The sequence below is a fragment of the Ixodes scapularis genome, unplaced genomic scaffold (assembly GCF_016920785.2).
Source record: "Ixodes scapularis isolate PalLabHiFi unplaced genomic scaffold, ASM1692078v2 PGA_scaffold3__209_contigs__length_174095766, whole genome shotgun sequence".
NCBI classification, from domain to species: Eukaryota; Metazoa; Arthropoda; class Arachnida; order Ixodida; family Ixodidae; genus Ixodes; species Ixodes scapularis.
Window position 1 is genome coordinate 101,062,613 of NW_024609868.1, and position 19,192 is coordinate 101,081,804.

The window sequence follows — 19,192 nt, forward strand, 5'->3', positions numbered from 1 at the left end:
GATGTTTCGGCCCGAGTCCGCCTTTGTCGGGAAGAACTTTTACAGATGAACGCGGGTGGTATTTATACAATGCTACGGTCGAGTCCAAGTTTCAAAAACGGCGGGATGATGGTTGGAGTTTCCAAAAAAGCGTAGGAACAGTTCCAGATGGGCAAACGTTTATACAACGCTACGGTCGGGTCCAAATCTCGGCGTAGTGACGATTGGAGCTTTCGTGAGAGATTAGCGTAGGGCAGTTCGTATCCGGGTGAGTAAGCTCGACGGTCGGGGCCAAGTCTCAAGGACGGTGGGATGACGTTTGTAGCTTATTTAGAGGGGGCGCATGGTGACTTTTTGTCCGGGCGGGCAGGGGTGACCTGGACGATAGCGTACAATAGACGAAAGATACACGCGCAAATTAAAGTGCTGCCAAAAAAAAAACACTCGATGTGTCATCGCTGTATACGAATATCCCATACGATGATGGAATAATTTCTTTAATTGACATGTACGTACTCCACAAAGAACCGGATACCCCAGATGGACAGGTCGTCGCTACTCTTGCGAGGCTTGTCTTAGAACTCAACAGGTTCGAATTTAACAATGAATACTTTAGGCAGGTTAGTAGAACCGCGATGGGCACCAAAATGGCCCCGAACTATGCCAACGTGTTCATGGGGAAATTCTAATCTCAGTTCCTTTCTGAATGTCCCGTAAAGACGCTAATATACAAATGGTTTATAGATGATATATTTATTGCCTGGTCGCACACTGGGGAGGAGCTGGTGGACTTCATAGGTCGATACAACGTTGCTCATCCGAGCATCCGCTTTACACATTCGTACTCTCAAACCGAAATAAACTTCTTAGACGTCAACGTTAAAATAGACGGGCGGCGGAGAAAATCTCACCGGAGAAAAGCTCACCGGAGATAAGCTCACCGGAGAAAAGCTCACCGCAAAACCGGCAGGTCCGGAGAAAAGCTCACCGGCCTTTGAGGTAATGCGGAAAAAAGCTCACCGATTTTATTTATTTTTTAACTTAGCGGATTCTGCGTCAAACGTTGCAATTTAACATAATTCGCATTCGTCGCTTCATTAAAAATATGTCCACGTTTTTGCAATATTCTTGAAGTTCATGGGACATGTTTACTAGTTCATCAGAAATTAATAATCACCCATTCTGCATATTAATGAAGCCACAATTATAAAATCCGAACATCGTACAGCGGTAAGAAGGACAACAATTTATTGTCAACTGGCAAAGTGCCGTCGGTAGCTCTGTCAAATAAAGATGTTTGTTCTTTGCGAGCTAATATGAATAGCGGTGTGTAAACCGTTTCAGTTTCAAATATTGTGTAGTGCCTAATAGATAAGTAGGTGTTTGTTGATGTAATCAGTGTCGGCTACGCGGCTTTTTTCTGTTAGTTTCACTAACAAAACTTTAGTTGCGAGAACTGATTCGTCCTGTAGTGTTTGTTGTCTTCACTCCGTCGTCGTCGTTTGAGTGGTTTTCATCATGCATAACGTTTACCAACTCGCCCTATTCGCTACCTTACAGAAGACTACTTCTTATACAGGTCGCAAGTAACAACGGTTTCCAGTGTGCAGCTCTGAAGGTCATGGGTGGCTCGCCGTAGAAAGGCACTATGACACAAAGGCAGCGTGTGGAAACACCAGCACGAACGTCTAGAAAACGTGCTTCTCCGTGAAAGAAAAAAGTTTTGATATCCTACTGACTGTTTTGTCCTATTTTTAAAGGTTAACAAAAGCTTTAAAGAGAATTTCAGGCCCCGCGTTGTTGCGCATGCACTTTCGAATTTTCGGCATTTACACTTGTGATTTTTAAGTTTTATGCAGACATTATTAGGTTTTCGAACTTTTTCCTGTTCTTCAAGTTCATAAAAATTTGAGTTGGACTTTATTTGCCTGCAGAGTAAGCCACAGAAAACACTCGCCCGCAAATAATAATTTGGGAGCAATATACCCAATAAGCTTAACAAATAATGCAAAAAAAGGGAATTTTCTTTGTTGCAAAGCTGAAGAATTTTAATGATAATAAATTGATATATGTTACTCATGATCCAGCAGCCTCCACATAAGAAAAAAAAAACGGTGAGCTTTTCTTTCCATCCGTTGGTTTTGCGGTGAGCTTTTCTCTGGTGCGCTTATCCCCAGTCAGCTTTTCTCCGGTACGCTTTACTCCGGTGACCTTTTCTCCGGGACGTCAACGTTAAAATAGACGAAGGTAAACTTGCCACGAGCCTGTACCGTAAGCCAACAGATCGACAGCAATACCTGCATTATCAAAGCGACCACCGACACTACTGCAAGAACAGCATTCCCTATAGGGAGCATTCACTAGCGGCTATAGCTGTGTGCGCGAACGCGTGCTGATGGCGAGCTTCCAGTTCTTTTGCAACGTTCCGCACCATCAAGAGTGCCGGTCTCAGCAGCCTATTGATGTCAGCTCGTTCTGAGCATGCGCTCTCAACAGCACCCACAAATATGGCGTCCAGTGAATACTCCCTATAGCCAAGCTCATCGTTTCAAACGAATTTGTTCTAAAGAGACAGATTGTGACGCGAGCAGCGAAGATTTAAAGGCAGTGCTAGAGAAACAAAAGTATCCACCCCGTATAATCGACGATGCAATCAGAAAAGCCAAGCAACTGAACCGAGCAGACCTCATCAGCCCGCGTCCCACGCAAAGCGACACACAACGCACAAATCTATATCTAACTAATAGCATGAACCATGCTAATATAAATAATATCTTAAGACGACATTATAACATTCCCGAATAAAGCGAGCATCTTAAACGCGCGTTTCCATCCGCCACTGGGGTAGTCCACAGACGATCGCCTAACCTCAAAGACGCGCTAGTAAACTCTCTGATAAATTCATCGCCACCACCTAACGAATGTAGGCCTTGCATGCACCGGGTATAGGCCCGTTTGTCATGTGTGCATTCGTCATAGGCCAACTGGTAGTAGGTCCGTTCGTCACAGCGGAACATTCGTCATAGGGGAACTTGTCACTAGGAAAATTTGTCACTGTGCGAACCGGATATTCAAATTCGCCCCAACTTGTATTAACTTCGTTTTCCACGCAATAAAGATTTGTACGTTATATTTCATTTTTACTAAAGAGAGGGAACATCCAAACAAGTCATCGTCGTACTTAGAAAACAGCAGGTTTATTGAGCGAAATAAAAACACCTTAAAGAGCGATATTCCGAGCTGCCGCCCTCAAGGTTTCAAGATGATTGCTACCGTCGTAGCGGCTCACAATGATCTGAAGACGCCGGTTCCAGTCGGCATGCTTTTTCGATACCCTCTGAGATGTCGTGCCGCCCTCTGCTTGAGCCAGCTTCATCTCTGTCAAGGACTGCTCTCTCTTGATGCAGCCCAGGAACGCCCAGATAATGGGAGAACTATAGCCCACGTTGTTCTGGCATAAAACGAAAAAAACACACACACATACACTCGTGGAGAAAGCTTTTTGAGGGGGCACCGTACTGAGGCTTTGAGCCACAAATGTAAAAATGTGCTACAGAAGACATCCAAGTTCTAAGAGGATTAGATCAGTTGTTACCTGCAGTCCCCGGTGCCACGCAGCGATGCTGATGTTAGTCCTTGGCATTTCTGCTAGTATTGATTATCTGACTGACCAAGCCAGAGTAGGAAGGTGGCCGACGACAACCCTTTTCTACGGGGTCTCGCGATATACACGTCCTCAAAGCAGTCCGCCACGAGTGAGGCATCGGTGGGGAAAACCTCGAGAAGGTCCTGGAAGGCCTCGGAAATGTCGGTGGTTGGCAAGAAGGCCAATGCTGGAAGCATTCTCGTCTGAAAATCCACACAAATTGTCTACCAATTGGTTTATCTGAAGACTACAATAATACATATAAATAGAATGCCGCACACCAGAACAGCAAACTCTTCATCGGAATTGTAGCGACTCTGGTGACCACTAGAGTACATCTTCCTGTACACCGACTGGGAGAAGTGAAAAAAAGGGTCCCTGTATACTAGCGCCGGGAATGATGGCTTGTATTGCGTTGATGGCCACTATCTAGACGTCTGTGTAAGCCACCTCAAGGTAGTTGGCCCCCATGTGACTCAGCACGACGTCGAAAAACCTTAAAAAAGCGAATATATTTTGAAGTGTTTGAACACATATCCAATGATAGGGCCACCGAGCGTTTTGTTTTATACATTTATCAGAGCTCTTGAATGCTTACCTTCTGTAGGTAGCTTCAGATTTGTTGGCAGTAAGCTATAAACCCTTGGCACTAACACGCCATTGACTGTGGCATGCACCGTTTACAGTTGGTAAAACTGTGCCGGGGTGACTTTAAAGGTCCCGTCCGCAAACCACGTAGACGCCTGAGCCTGACAACTCAAGTTGCGCTTGGTAGCAGAGATCTTGATCCTTTCGCTATCGCTCTCTCCGCTGTAGTGGAGGAGAAAAGAATCTCCTTTGACTGTGGTCTGCATGCAGGCTAAACAGTCACTATTGTCCTAATATGTCGCGCACTGGGAAGTTGCGCTGCAATACACTTTACCTAAACCTCTGTGCGCATTCGTATCTCGGCTCTGGAAGATGGTACGCTATACTCGAAATTCGCCCGCTGCCTTTGCTTGCGGATTGTGCGCCGAAGTGTGGTCGGTGCGGGAATCTGCGATGCGGTGTCATCACTGACACAGGCACCCGCATTCAGAAGTATTTCGTGCGGTGCTAGACGGCCTTCCACTGGAGTAAGGAAGGATGCTACTGAACTTGTTTTAGTAATATAAGACCAGGAACATATTTTGGTACATACCAGCCTTTTCCTTCATCTAATGACGATCCCGAAGCACGTTTATCTTGGTGGGGTCACCGGCATGCGTATGGTCACTGGAATAAAAGATTACTCGAGTCTTGGCTTGATCGGTAACTATTTTAGTTTTACAAACTCCTCTTCGCCGGCAGGCCCAACACAATGTAGGTTCGTTAACCTTAATGCAAGCTTAGGAATATCCTTCGTGAAGAAGCATACCGCCACCTCTCTTAGTAGTAACTACCTCCGTTTAGAAATTGAGAGTGAGATGGGAAGCAAAACAGATTCGTCTTCTTATATTCTGAAGCAACCGGGCAAATAAACCCCAAAAGCGGCGCACACACACAAAAAAAAAAAATCGGGTATAGTTTTTTTTTTTTTTTTTTTTTTTTCTATTGTGAACTTTATGTTCTCGAAGTTCTTTGTTAGTTAGGCAACCCAGTTAAGACAACATGCAGGCTAAAGGCTGCATTTTGCCTTAGCTTGGGGTGATTGGGACATGCTTTTGTTCCCGTTCGTAGAATAGTCAATCTCACCGACGTTGTAGGCATTTGGTTGGGTGATCCCCTTTCGTTACTTTCCTGATAAAATAATATAGAAAAATAAAAACGTTTAACGATCTTGGGGTCATTGTGTGACGAACTGCCCGCGTGACGAATCATCCTATGACGAATGTTCCGCTGTGACGAACGGGCCAGTTACCAGTTGCCCTATGACGAATCGACATGTGACGAATGAGCCGTATCCCGCATGCACCCAGGATGTCTGATCTGTAAACAGATGCAGCACACAAACAAGGCCAGCAGAACGCACTCGCAGTTCTCGATCAAAATTAAAGGGCACTTAACATGTGCCTCGTCGAATGTCGTGTACTTATTCAAGTGTACGGTATGTAAAATGCAATACATAGGGCAGACTAGAGCGGCATTTAGACTGCGCTTTAATAATCACAAATCTCACGCCATAAATCACAAATCTCACGCCATAAAAAACACTCGTTTGATAACTTGTCGGTGACGCTCCTAGATTCTGGATTTAAATCAAATTGCGAACGTGAACACCGTGAATTCTACCTAATTTACCGATTCAACGCTATTAAACATGGAATAAATGAAAGCCCCGGTACTCTGGCATCGAATAAAATGCGAACAGACGAATAGCAACAGCGATCAGGGGACATCTTTTCAGGTCCCAGACCTTATTGTTAGCAGTGGTACAGCGTTTGTGGCCCGAAATGGACCATCAACTTTTCTCTTTTATTTCCAGATTTTGATATTCATTTTCTTTCTTTTTATTTCTAGGTTGAACATTATTCCCTTCCAGGCAGTCTTAAATAGTAACGCGTTACTAGTATCGCGTTACTGTAACTTCGTTACTTTTTTGGTAACTTGTAACTGTAACGAGTTACTTTTTAAAAATGTAACTTGTAACTGTGGTTCTATTACTTTTTCTGAGGTAACGATGAAAGTAACGAAGTTACTTTTGTCGTTACTTTCCAGTTCGTTTTATGAATATTAGATAATTGAACGAGTACAATATCGCATTTTCCGAAATGTGTTTTCCAAAATTTTGAGTGTCAAGTTGGTCTTGCACAAACTCGTGAATACGTTGTTTCTGGCGAGTGGCGACCCGAATATAGCCACGTGTAGACTTGATGAAAAAAAAAATCTAGTTATCTTTACGCACGTGCTTGTACTTTGTGACTGAACACCTACATCTTAGTATCTTAATATCTTAGTATCGTTTTTCTGCGCAAACGCTTTTTAAACGAGTGAATCAACCGTGAATCAACAATACACACGGAGGTCACTGCGCATGTTTCGTATTTCGATTAGCGCCACTACTACGCAATGCGCATGTTTCGTATCTTCATTTGCGCCACTACGGCGTGCTATCAACACTCGAGGCAAAATTTACTGCTGTTTACGCGGTGTTTGTATCTGGCTTGCCGGGTACGAACTGAAATATGTACAGCGACTCTACGAACCCAGCGCAACCGTAAACGAGCCACTAATGTGCTAGTGCTACCAAGGATATATGGGCATTTGTATTGGGTCCGCGATTGCCCCCATGCAATTCCTTCAAGCGCGCCAGTTGAGCGCCTGTTCAGCAAGGGCAGGGATGTGTTTGCCATCAACTGAGGGAAGCTTTCAGACACTAACTTCGAGAAGCAACTGCTGCTAAGTTGCAATATGAAGCGAAAATCGCATTTTTTAGTTTTATGCAACAAAACTTGGTGAGGGGCGTTTTCTAGTTTTTCCTCCGTTTTTTTTTTGTTATAGAAAAGTAACTGAAAAGTAACGTCGTTACATTTTATAAGTAACTGTAACTGTAACGAGTTATTAATTTGTTGCGGTAACTGTAACGGTAACTTCGCTACTTTTTTCTGAAAGTAACTGTAACGAATTACTTTTTAAAAGTAACTTCCCCAAGATTGCTTCCAGGTCTAACACATGCATGCCCCACAAAACAACACAAGTGACCGTGCCGTTTTTTTATTTTTTATTTAGAGACAACACTTTACTTTGCGCGTGTATCTTTCGTCTATTGTACGCTATCGTCCAGGACCCGCCCGGACACGAAGTCACCCTGCGCCCCCTCTCAAGAAGCTACAACGCCATTCCACCGTCCTTGACACTTAGCCCCAACCGTCAAGCTTCTTCACCCGGATACGAACTGCCCCAAGCTTCCCTCTCACGAAAGCTCCAATCGTAACCATGCTGAAATTAACCTGAGACTGGGGTAGAGAAGAAACATCAAAACGTAGAAGGGACAGAAAATAGACAGGACGACATCTCAACATGGTTAATATTCCCCAGCTCGCCTGCACCCTTACGATTTTTTCTATGATCATCCCAAAAGCAGGTTTGGTCCCCTTTTCTTATGGCCCAACGTTGTATCCACCGACAAACACGCTAATTTCCAAACCTTCGCGGTTTTGGATAAACTAGGACGTCGACTGGCAGAGATAGAAGCGGATGTGACTTTCTTCGGCATGTCTTCGCAAGAACTTCGTGGATCCGGAGCACTTCAAACACCTGTCCTCATCGAGTATTCCGTGGTACGCAAATAAAAAGGTCATCAAGGCCTACCGGAACGGAGCCACCAGTAGGATCCAGGACATCCGAGGTGCGTGTAACAGACTTTGGATACTTCTCCTGGGAGATAATTTCAAGCACTTCCATGACTACAATCAATAGAACAGCACCAGAAGAACTCTGTTTGACCGACTATGGAATGCGAAGCGAAGGCATGTCCTAGACAGTGTCAAAGACTTGAAGTCTTATGTTAATGGGAGTCCGAAATCGTGGTTTTAATTTGTTGTATGGCGTGAGCCCCGGCAGCTTGTTTTCAACTCATGTGGCGAAGTATTATCACCTAGGACGGAGGAAGTTTTAGCCAAGGGACCGAAGTGTTGTCTGAATTTGAAGCCTTCGAGGATTGACGTGTTATCTTTCATTCATACTGTAACCAGAATGGTTAACCCAGAAGAAAAGGTTGCTTTTATAGATCATGCAATCAGTAGGATGTAAAAAAGTAATGGATGTAACGTGCCCAAGGGACAAAAGAAATTTCAGAGAAATCAATGGGGTTAAAAGGGAGTTGCAAACGAAGTCCTTCAAGTTGTTAGAAACAGAAAAGTCCGGACGGTTTGTAGTCTTACCTATGCCAGTATTCAAGATAAAAAAACAAAAAAACAGAAACGGCTATGAATACCTTTTTTCGGAAGGGGTAGGGAACATTGAAAAGTTGAAAAGAAACATTTGTGCAGTACTGAATAAGAATTAATTGAAGGATGTAGTAAAACGTATCACAAGTGCAATTAATTCAACATAGGTCATCAACTTTTTTTCTCTAAAAGACCATAAGCCTGAAATGCCCCTTCGTGCGGCCATCAATGAGAGTGGGACATGGCAGAAAGTGGTATCAATGTTTCTACAAAAGGGGTTGGGTTATGCATGCTTAAAGAATTCATTATCACTTAGAAATTTAAATGAATTGTTTGACAGTTTGGAGGCTCATCATGGAAGGCGTTGTTCAGTGTTATCGATGGACATTAAGGACTTGTATTATTCCGTAGAAAATACCCGGTTAATGCAGAGAGTGAGGGAGGCATTGGAGCTGAATCTCATTAAGTTCCAATCGGGCTCAGGTATATCGGTAGAAAGTTTCTTAACCCCTCCAATCGTAACCCCGCCGAAATTTGGACCCGACCGTAGCATTGTATAAACGTTTGCCCATCTGGAACTCTTCCTACGCTTCTTTAGAAACTCTAACCATCATCCCGCCGTTTTTAAACTTAGACTCGACCGTAGCATCGTATAAATACCACCCGTGTTCATCTGTAAAAGCTCTTCCTGACAAAGGCCGGGCTCCGGCCGAAACATCGAAGAATAAATAGTCCGTTGTTGCTGTTTTCACCAAGGTTTTTTTTTCCTTCTCAGTTATAAACCCACGCCTTCGGCCTCCCGCCACCATGCCCGTAGTATATATATATAGATAGTTAGACTGATAGATAGATAAAGAGAGAGATATAGAGCGAGAGGTGAACTACACGATGCAAGATGAGCCCCCAGATATACTTCCAGAGCTCTGTCTGAGACGATGATGGTGTGATGGTAGAGAGCTCGAGATGAATAGCTCAAACGTCCTTCATGGACCTCGAGAACCTGAAGTTTCAGCAGGTCTCTCAGTTTTTGGGTAGATGGCATTATCCTCTTTGAGATATCTTTTTGGCGCCTGTGATGCTGCGGGTGGGACCTCTGGATGCTGATACATGGCGTCCTATGATATCCAATGAGATGGTGAATAAGTTAATTTTGTGGAGGCAAGACGCAGCTCGGCCTGATTTATCGTGAGCGCGTAAAGCATTATATCTTCGTTGTTGATTTGATTGTGAGTGATTACATTTAAGACACCAAATATTATATTGGCTGTGTTTATTCAATGTTCTTGCAGAGAACATTTGGTGGTCCGGTGAAGCTTTAACAATTGGTAGACGTCACTAAAAATTGATGATAGTGGCCCATGTATTGATGATCGTTCATATAGTTTTGTCGCTAAATGCTTCAAAGCGAATCTTTTTTAACGGTGCTCTGTTGCAACGTAAAAATGCTCTGTTAGCATTTCCTTGATCCACGTTGGCAAGGGAGGCGCGTAGCTAGTGCGGACGCTCCTTGCTCCTGCGCATTTAGCATCACATGTCAGTGGCAGATTTAGTACTGACTTTTTGGACCTCTGGGGACTTCCACCGATGTCTGAGAACTAGTGTTGCGCTGCTACGGCTGCTTGTCATTGAACACACTCAAGGTGGTTGCCGCCGTCGGTGATTAGATCGGCAGTGTCACAGCTGGCTACGATGTGCGCTTGTGTTTCTTCAATATGCGTTTGACTAGGAGTTGGCATGTTGCTGCACTCTAAAGCAAGGATTAGTGCTACCTGCCTTAGAGGAGGAACACCCGTGTTCCCTATGTTCCATTAGAAAGGGAGGAACGTTCCCTTTGGAGGGACGTTGCTCCCTCCAAAAGGGGGGGTGATTGCTCCCCAAGAAAGGGAAGAAATTCGCCACATATTTTTACCTAGGGAGGAAGGTTGCCACCTATTTTTGCCTAAGGAGGAAACGTTGCACCCCTACAAAACAAGGAATGCTGCCACCTATTTTTGCTGGTGAAGAAAGCGTTGCTCCCTTAAGAAGGGAGGATAATTGACACCTCTTTTCGCCCAATGGAGGAAACTTTATCTCCTCGTGTAATTCATATAGCTTCCACCAGATGGCGCTCAAAACAGAAAAAAAAAAAAAAATGTTGGTGAAACGCCAATTAGTTTTACATTGCCCCTCGACTTTTGAACACTACACGGTAAATACACATACATGTGTATTTACCAACGACACCGAACCCCCACCCCTCTCCACGTGCGCTAAGTTCGCACTCTCTGTGTATATGGCGGTCTTATTTATGAATCCGACTTGGCCGGTGACTGCCATCATTTGTCGCATAAACACAGAGAGACGGAGTGAATATTGCTCGTATTTGATACATTATTTGAATTGTTTCTTCGAATAGTCTTCATCTCTTAATTCAGCATCCTGATTTAAGCAATGTAGATATTTAGGTTAATTATTAAAATTTAATAATTCTCTTTTTGATAAGTTCGAAGAATCATACTGGCAATGTAGTGTTAAAATGCAGTACACTGGGGCTGAAATTTGCAACCAAGCTATTGCTTGATTGGAGTGTTCAATGCCTGCGTAATCTATTTTCAGTTTTGGTGGGGTAATAATTAATTTTTATTGTTGCACAAGTATTTCAATAAATATTTTGAACAAACAATATTACTGATTTTAACAAGACTCGTTGCAACAGCAGGTAACATATCTTGGGTCATGCTTTGTCACCTGTATTAGAGATATTTATTATTGTTTTAATTCCTAATTTGGAACGTTTTTGCTATAAAAAGTAGGTGCCAGGAGCGATAAGGACGCACGAACCATGACTTTTTATCGCAGCAGATAACTAAAATAAAACTGTCTTTGGTGATATAATGCAACCGCTTGAAAGCATCACATTTCCCAATTAAGAAAGCTAGAAAGCCTGTGTTGAGAGGTTTAGTAGATCGTTCAGTCACTTCCGCAACTCTATAAGCAATCCGTGATCAGTATCGCCTCCGCCATATATACCATAGCAGAGCCGCGTTTTCATGTTTAGAGAACGTTTCCAGCCCGGTGCAGAATATAGCGTTACGAGAGCTAACGCAATCCCACTATTTCGAACAATAACGCTAAAATAAAATTTTATACAGCAATAGACCCTTTCTGAAATTCAGTGCCATCTGGTGGTTCGTAAAGCAGTTCAGGTTTTGCCATATCAATGGCGGAAATGAACTTCTATCGGCATCGTCACTTTCTCAAGTCAACGGCACGCGAGGAATTGTTCAGTGTGAGTTCTTTCTCGATCACTTTCAGTTCGATGGTGACCAAGAACCTGCATTCAGAACAAAGCTCCAAACCACTCAGACGCCTCGAGAAAATTCTATACACCAATGTGCTTTAAAGCCGATTGTGTGCCGCCCACAGATTGACAGAATCTGAGTTATTAAAAATAAACGCTTAAGTAGCTCTTGTGTTCCATTCCTACGTCGCGTCGTACTGAAAATTCGAATGTACAGGCCTCGCATCACCCGCTTAGAAGCACCTTCATCATCTTCCTTTATCAGTCACTAGAAGGCCGCCATTGGTATGGCACAGATGCCGTTCCACAGATGATGATAGTGATCAAAATGGCCGGACTGAATTTCGCAAAGGGTGTATTGTTTGTAATCTTTATTTCATGTCGTTATATAAATATACCGTTAAATTATCATCGAGTAAGTTTATGTTTATCCTTGCTTCTTTCAAAGACTACGTCCAGTACGTTTGCGACAAGTAGACTTGAGATCCACGCTGTTGATGCCGGATTGGCTTGGTCGTGTTCTACAGCCACGCTCGTTTCGCGAAACCACAGGAACCGGGCGATAATAGACTAAGTCGGCCGCAAAAAAAAAAGAAAAAAAAAAAAGAAAGTGCGACGGAATATTTTTTATTACTTTTTTTTGCAAGTGCGTTATTTGATATGTAGCACACAGTATCAGGATACGCTGCAGAAACCAAAAAGGTGGCGGTCAACCGTCCCCTATGGTGAATCATCTGTCCCTTCAAGACCGCGGATCCGGCCTGCCTCCCCCCCACTTCGCCCCGCAACCAGAATGGAATGTCTGTACCCTTTCTTTAATGTGGACTCTTCCCGAATGAATAGTTGACCTTGTTTTTCGGATCGGTTGCTTCATTCCTTCGCCGAGTCGTCATTTCAGTGTCATTTCATGTGCAAGGCTATGGTTTTTGAAATAAAAAACGCGTGTTCCGGCAAGTCGGTCGTGGTCCCGATGTTGACGGACTACGACGTGTGTCGGACGCAATCGCTCGCCTCAACGCAGTGCTCATTCCTGTTGACTGGATATGCTGTTCTGGTTTACACAGAACTGAAATAAACGCCACACGGATTACATTTCGCTGTATGGTACGTACGCTTTATTTCAAGAGTATATATTACTCGCAGCGGCAAAGTGGTTAGGAACGTAGAGACGGGTCGACTCGAATAGAGCAGCAATCTTAGCAGCTACGTGATCACGCAAAAAATTTACAAGATCACGATGATTTATTTTTTGTGCGCCCTTGTTATTAAAGTAAAAGCAAATAGGCAGTCGAGCTGGTCAAGGATAGATAGACATACTTTTGTGTCTGTCCGTCCTTTTTTTTGTTCCCTTGCTCCAGGAATTACTATGTCCACTTGTCATGTAGCAAGTAACGCGACGAAAACGGTCGTAGTTTCCATGCCAGTGATGAGTCGCCACCTGTGCTTATCGCAGCTGCAAGGTTTCATCCACCATGAACAAGCGCTATCTCGAAGCGGGCACATACGGCGCGATTCTCGCGAGACACACGTCGTGCTACGCGCCTCGCTTTTTTTTTGTTAAAATAGTGCACCTTCGCTACCCCCGCGGCTCCGCATTTTCTCTCCTAGCTCCGCGCTTCACCGATTTAGATGCAGCGCCAGGTGCCGCTGCATCTAAATCGGCAAAATTGAGGAACGAGCGCGATTTCCTCCCTTCCGTTGGCGTCAAAAAGGAACATCGCTTTTTCCTCCATCTCGCCTTCTTTTTTTTTTTTTAGAGTGTGGGGCATTTTTTTAGACAAAAAGGCAATATCTGCTATAGCCAGATACCACGTCGAGTTACAAACGAAGTTTTGAGGATATATTCCTTCTTGGTGTCAATCGGCTTGATGTCAAAAGCTGGTAGTGATGCAAAATGTTTTTAAAATCTTTAGAAATCAACGAGAACGTAAAAAAATCTTTGGAGTTTTGATAGCTCTGTAAGGAAAGAACATTGAGCTCGAATGAAAAAAGAAATACAACTTATTTGCGAAATAATTGAGTTTTATTGGGTTTTACACACACTATCACTCAAGGGAGTATCCTATCGAAGAAGAAACACGTGAAACATAATCTTCGGTATCCTCGTCGGAGTTCCGTGAAGTACATCTAGAGAATCCTTCCTCCCATTAACAAACACCGTCGGTATGAAGACAAGTATACAGCCATCATGCTTTTATTAAACATCCTTCCGATGAAAGGTTCAAAGTGGGATTATACCGAACTCTGCAAAAGTAGGTTTGACCCGTTTTGTTTTTGCGGTATTTAACCAAGCAAAACATTGTACCCTCTACTGGGACGCTTCACAAGAAGAGAGTTGAGTTGTTCTGAAGTTTAGAGACGGTAATGCCCTCGTCTACTCTATCATTTACAAATATTAAAAGCTAGGCGTAAATTGTCTTATGGCTGGGATGGCTAACGAGCGTGTATATCATAGAGAACTGGGACTGCTATTTGCATTGTCATCAGTTTAATGTGGGTACGAATCGCGCTTATCTTTGGCGCCTCAAAACAATGAACCGCCCTTCCGGCGGATAAGTCAGATGCCACTCAGCCTTCATTCGTACGACATATGCATCAAACGTCAGAAAGGTACCGGTAATGTAGACGCTGATGACCTTTCAAGATCAAACATCGTCGGATGTATTGCCATAGAGAGCGTGTCCTCGCCTGAGGCGAAGAAAGATGAAGGCACGAAATGGGTACACAAGAGGGATTTAATTCGCCCAAGCGTTCGATCGTGCACATCGAGTCACATATTGCCGGTGTTGAAGACATCGTTGTGGTACCACTTCAACGTCTCGTGGAAGTTGGACACGCTGTCTTGGTCAGCCCATTCCAAGCCTTCTACCTTGGAGTTGAAGAGGAGCGGCCACTTTTCCACTAAAAGGTCGTCGAAGAGTCCGGACAACTTGGTGTGGGTCATTGCTTTAGTCATGACGGGAATGGTGTTGATTTGAAGTTGTCGAATGATGTTATGCTACTTTTGTGAAATTAGGTAATATTGTTAAGGGGCTCCGTTACTTGAGGTGGGCATTGTTAATATACGTAGCTATTGATTAGCGAAACATGTCCCACTCTCTTAAGCAGAATGTTGTCCAATAAACCCCGTTTGAAAACGTTCACAAAGTTCTTCCAACCAATAAATAATAGGGCGGACTGTAAATAAATTATGAGGCAAACGTTTATGAAATAAACATCGAAGATATAATTTAGTACACATTCTTTTCTGAAACTTTGACTAATCACAAATCCATTTAGAGTGTAGTGCGTGGTAACGTAAATGTATTTTAGGGGTTACACACATGTGACGATTCTTTTTCCTCTTCAGTGTCATTGAAGAAGGCAGCCACGAGGAGGATTCGGCTTTCAGCTATGTTCAACCTGGATTAAAGCATAAATTCCCTACCAATAATCGGTTCGAACTTTAACCAAAATGAATACAAAGTATCAGTCCGTCATATTAAATCAGAGGCAATTCGGATTTCTAGAATCCGGAAACTAAACCGGAGAGAACCAATCCGGAAACCTAACCGGAGACACCCAATCCGGAAACTAAGCCGGAGACAATCAATCCGGATTCCTAACAGCGCTTGGTCAAATCATACACTAAATCGATTTCGCCAATACAGAGAATTTAACTGTACTGGATCATACCGGAGATTAAGCCGTATCAGGCCATACTGGACAAAAATAATGATTTAAATTAATACAGAGGTATACTAAGTTTCACCTTCTGGTGTACTGAAGCTGATGCTAAGAGTCTTTCGAGGCAATCCAGTGCTCGAGAGCATGTCATTTGACTCTCTGGCGAGACCCAGCGCCACAAAATACGTTGAGTCATGCAACATATTCACTGCGCTTGGTTGGTAGGAATGGCTGATAGCACCCGCTGCGCTGTATTTGAGGTTAAACAGCACATAGTCAGTGTTGTCTAGTCACCAATATCACTGGAAATGATGAGGTATGACACAGCACAGCAAATTGTGGAAAAACGAGAAGATTCATTCATATTTACTCTGCAAATACACAGTCACATAACATTTAAGGAATTATAGATTTAAATATTTATAAAATGATTCAGAAAACGCTTCCAACTTTCCCCCAATACCCGCAAATTCCACACACAAAAATTCCCGATGAAATAATCAAGAAAATAAGCCAAAACCACAAATATATTCAAGAGAACACACGTTCAAGATTGCGCAAAATAAATAATAAATGGTACAACAAAATTAGCTTTGTAAATAAAAATGTGTATTGCACGTATACGGGACCCACATAACATACAGGATTCCGCATAGCTATACACGATGAGTATCCACATACAGGATCCCATATCGCGATATAGGATGTGTATCCGCCTACGGTAACCTGTATAGCCATATGAGATCGGTATCCACACACATGAACCCGTCTATATATTGAGACCTTGTGGTCGGTTTGCCTTGCTGCACACCTGTCCCGGAGGAATAACACGCAGCCAGTGGTTTCAAGAACAAGAAACTACATTTAATTGGACATGGACGGGACGGTCAATACACTAACATCGTTACCGTCGGCGCTTGAGTCCGGGCAGTGACTGCCTGCGCGCCGCCTCTGATCCGTTTTATCAAGGCGGCGGGCGCAATGTGCGCGTTGGCGGCTTGACTCCACCGCCCCGCCGGAATGTGCGCCACTTTTGCGCCGTAGTCTGGCAACTGAGCTGCAAAGCCGCCAGGATGCCCCACACTCCCCCCCCCCCCCCCCCCCTTCCCTCAAATTTCGTCTGGTATGTCGATGACAGTCTCGCTGTCGTTAGTGTCGGACTGGCCTAGCAGGTCCGGTCAGCGCCACTGAATGAGCGCAATGGCTCGTTCCAGGTCGCGCTCGCCGGGACTTGGTGCGCGCAATGCGTTCGACGTCCGTCCTCTTTTCGTGAAGGTGCTCGCGTTCGTGTGCCGCCCAACAGAGGTGGTGTGCTCCGGAGCACGGGCCAGGTAGCGACGATTAGATGTGGCCGTCTGCTGCATCGTCGGCATAGGCCGGGTCCTTGGGGCCGTCGTGTAGGGGGTGGTCGCCGTCCGTGGTCCACGGTCTCCTTGGCACCCCTGACGCGTCATCGCCCTTGGTGGCGCGGTCCACCACGAGCCTGGTCGCAATGTTGTTCTGATGGTGGAGTGTGGTGATGGTGTTGTCACGAGGCATCTTGGTGGGTAAACAAAGAACCAGACGACATAGGTGCTTAGTTGAGGGTTGAGCCTCACGTCATTTTCGCGCTCCTTTCAAAACGGTCGAAATAGCGTAAACGAGGATGGCACACCAACATCTCCCACCCCCTCTCTTAAAAATGGAGCAGATCAGCGCAAGTAGAAAACTACCCCCAAATTGCGAGAGAGGCAAAGCGGAGGGGGAAAAAAGATAAAAAGGTTTCTCACTTTTTGGTGCCACCGACCGCCGCTGTGGAGACGAGGGAGCTTCCGGAACGGGAATGCCGTTGGTTTCGTTCCGCTCCTGCGAGAAATCTTCGTATTCTGTTTTAGAAAATTGAACGCCGTTTACAACTCCCTGTAACGCCGAATTAGAGCGCTGCTCTTGAGGAGGAGGAGGGAAGGGTACTGGGGGGGGTCAACTGACCGGAGGGGGGGGGGGTCACGTGGCCTGGGGGTCACGTGACGATGACAATGCCGATGATGTCATCAGTGATGTCACTGATGACGTCATCAGTGACGATGACGATGCGGATATCGATGATGTTATTAGTGACGTCACTGATGACGTCACCAGTGATGATGACGATGAAGATGCGGATGCCGGTGAAGACATCAGTGATTACGATGCGGATGTCGGTGACGTCATCAATGATGATGACGATGCGGATGCTGGTGACGTCATCAGTGACGTCACTGATGACGTCATCAGTGATGATGACGATGACAATGCGGATGTCGGTTACGTCATTAGTGACGATGACGTCGTCAGTGATGATGACGATGACGATGCGGATGCCAGTGACGTCATCAGTGACGATGACGTCATCCGGGAGTCACGTTGGTTGGTTGGGTTGGTGGGTTGGGGTTTTATGGCGCAAAAGCATCTTAGGCTATGATGCGCCATGTGCATACACTATTGCAGATAGGGTTTCGAAGAGGATAGAACTTTAGTAGTTGATGATAGGTTAAAATTATGTGTATGACTTGTAAGTAGTTATGGACATGAAGTTGGGTGTAAAATCATAGTCGGTGTAAAAGGCCGATAGCTTTCAAGAAGCTAAAAACGCTGTGCTGCGGAACTAATGGTTCGTTGCCAAGCAAAATAGGAAGGTTTAAAGACGTATGTTCTTTATATAGCTGAGAAAAATGTTTCCGTCGGTCTAGGTCATAAGCAGAGCATTCTAATAATATGTGTGCGACAGTTAAAGGATTATTGCAGTGCTCGCACTCTGGGGCTTCCTCCCTGCGCAGAAGGTGGCCATGGGTGAGGTGCGTATGCCCTATCCTTAGCCGACACAGGACAACCTCATAAAAGCGTTCACGGTGTCTTGCACTCTCCCACTCACTAAGCAGTGGCTTTACAGTATGCAGCTTGTTATTTACTTCTTCATCCCATTCTTGCTGCCACTTCTCTTTTATACGATGCCTTAAAAGTCTGTGATAGTCTTTATATGGAATGTCATGCAGTTCGACTTCTTTGTCACCAGCAGAACTGGCTGCAAGGTCTGCTTCCTCATTACCCGGTATACCAACATGGCTAGGGACCGAGCAAAAGACTATTTTAATGTTCCTTTTGGAAGCATCAATGATTTTATTCTGCAACTCTATGATTATTGGGTGTTTAGAGGTATTTAGTGATGAGAGCGCTCTCAATGAACTGAGTGAATCAGTATACACAACTGACTTCATGCTCTTCGTTTCTATAATATGATTAACTGCTAGGCGGATACCACATAGTTCAGCTGTTAAAACAGTAGCTGTATATGCAATTCGTTGAACTTAGCGAACAGAGGGGCCAACCATAGCACATCCAACGAACGTTTCTGTCTTGGTGCCATCTGTGTAATACGAGCTGTGACCAGCGTATCTCCTTTGGATTTCATAAAATTCCTGTTTGATACATTCTGGTGGGGTGTCTCTCTTTCTGAACTTAGTCAGTGAAAAGTCACACAAAATGAGGCTGTATTCCCACGGAGCTATTGCTTGAGGTACGGGGGTCACGGGCATTATAGTGCTCAGTCCAACCGAATCAGCTGCAGCTGCATTTCTCATACTAAAAGGCGGGATTACAGAGGGCTTGTTGTCAAAGGTGCGCTTATATCTTGTTTCTTCTACAGCCTCGCGTGTAGGATGCAGGGTGAGTGAACGTATTCGAAGGGAATACATAAATCCCAAAGCAAACCTTCGCTTTTCCAGAGACCATTCATTTGTCTCTGCATAAAGACTGGGG

The 19,192-nt window shown here is 44.4% G+C and overlaps 1 long non-coding RNA gene across 2 annotated transcripts; it reads right to left on the reverse strand.

The window, feature by feature from the left end:
* Window positions 1-3,176: 3,176 nt before the first annotated feature.
* Window positions 3,177-4,955, reverse strand: LOC115329671. 2 transcript variants are annotated; one of them, XR_003920149.4, is made up of 5 exons: window positions 4,806-4,955; window positions 4,224-4,735; window positions 3,907-4,121; window positions 3,575-3,828; window positions 3,177-3,430 (listed from the first exon to the last, which is right to left on the reverse strand). It is a non-coding gene; the product is annotated as an uncharacterized LOC115329671 (long non-coding RNA). The 2 variants fall into 2 exon arrangements; XR_003920148.4 differs by having other exon boundaries at window positions 3,907-4,735.
* Between the last annotated feature and the right edge of the window lie 14,237 nt (window positions 4,956-19,192).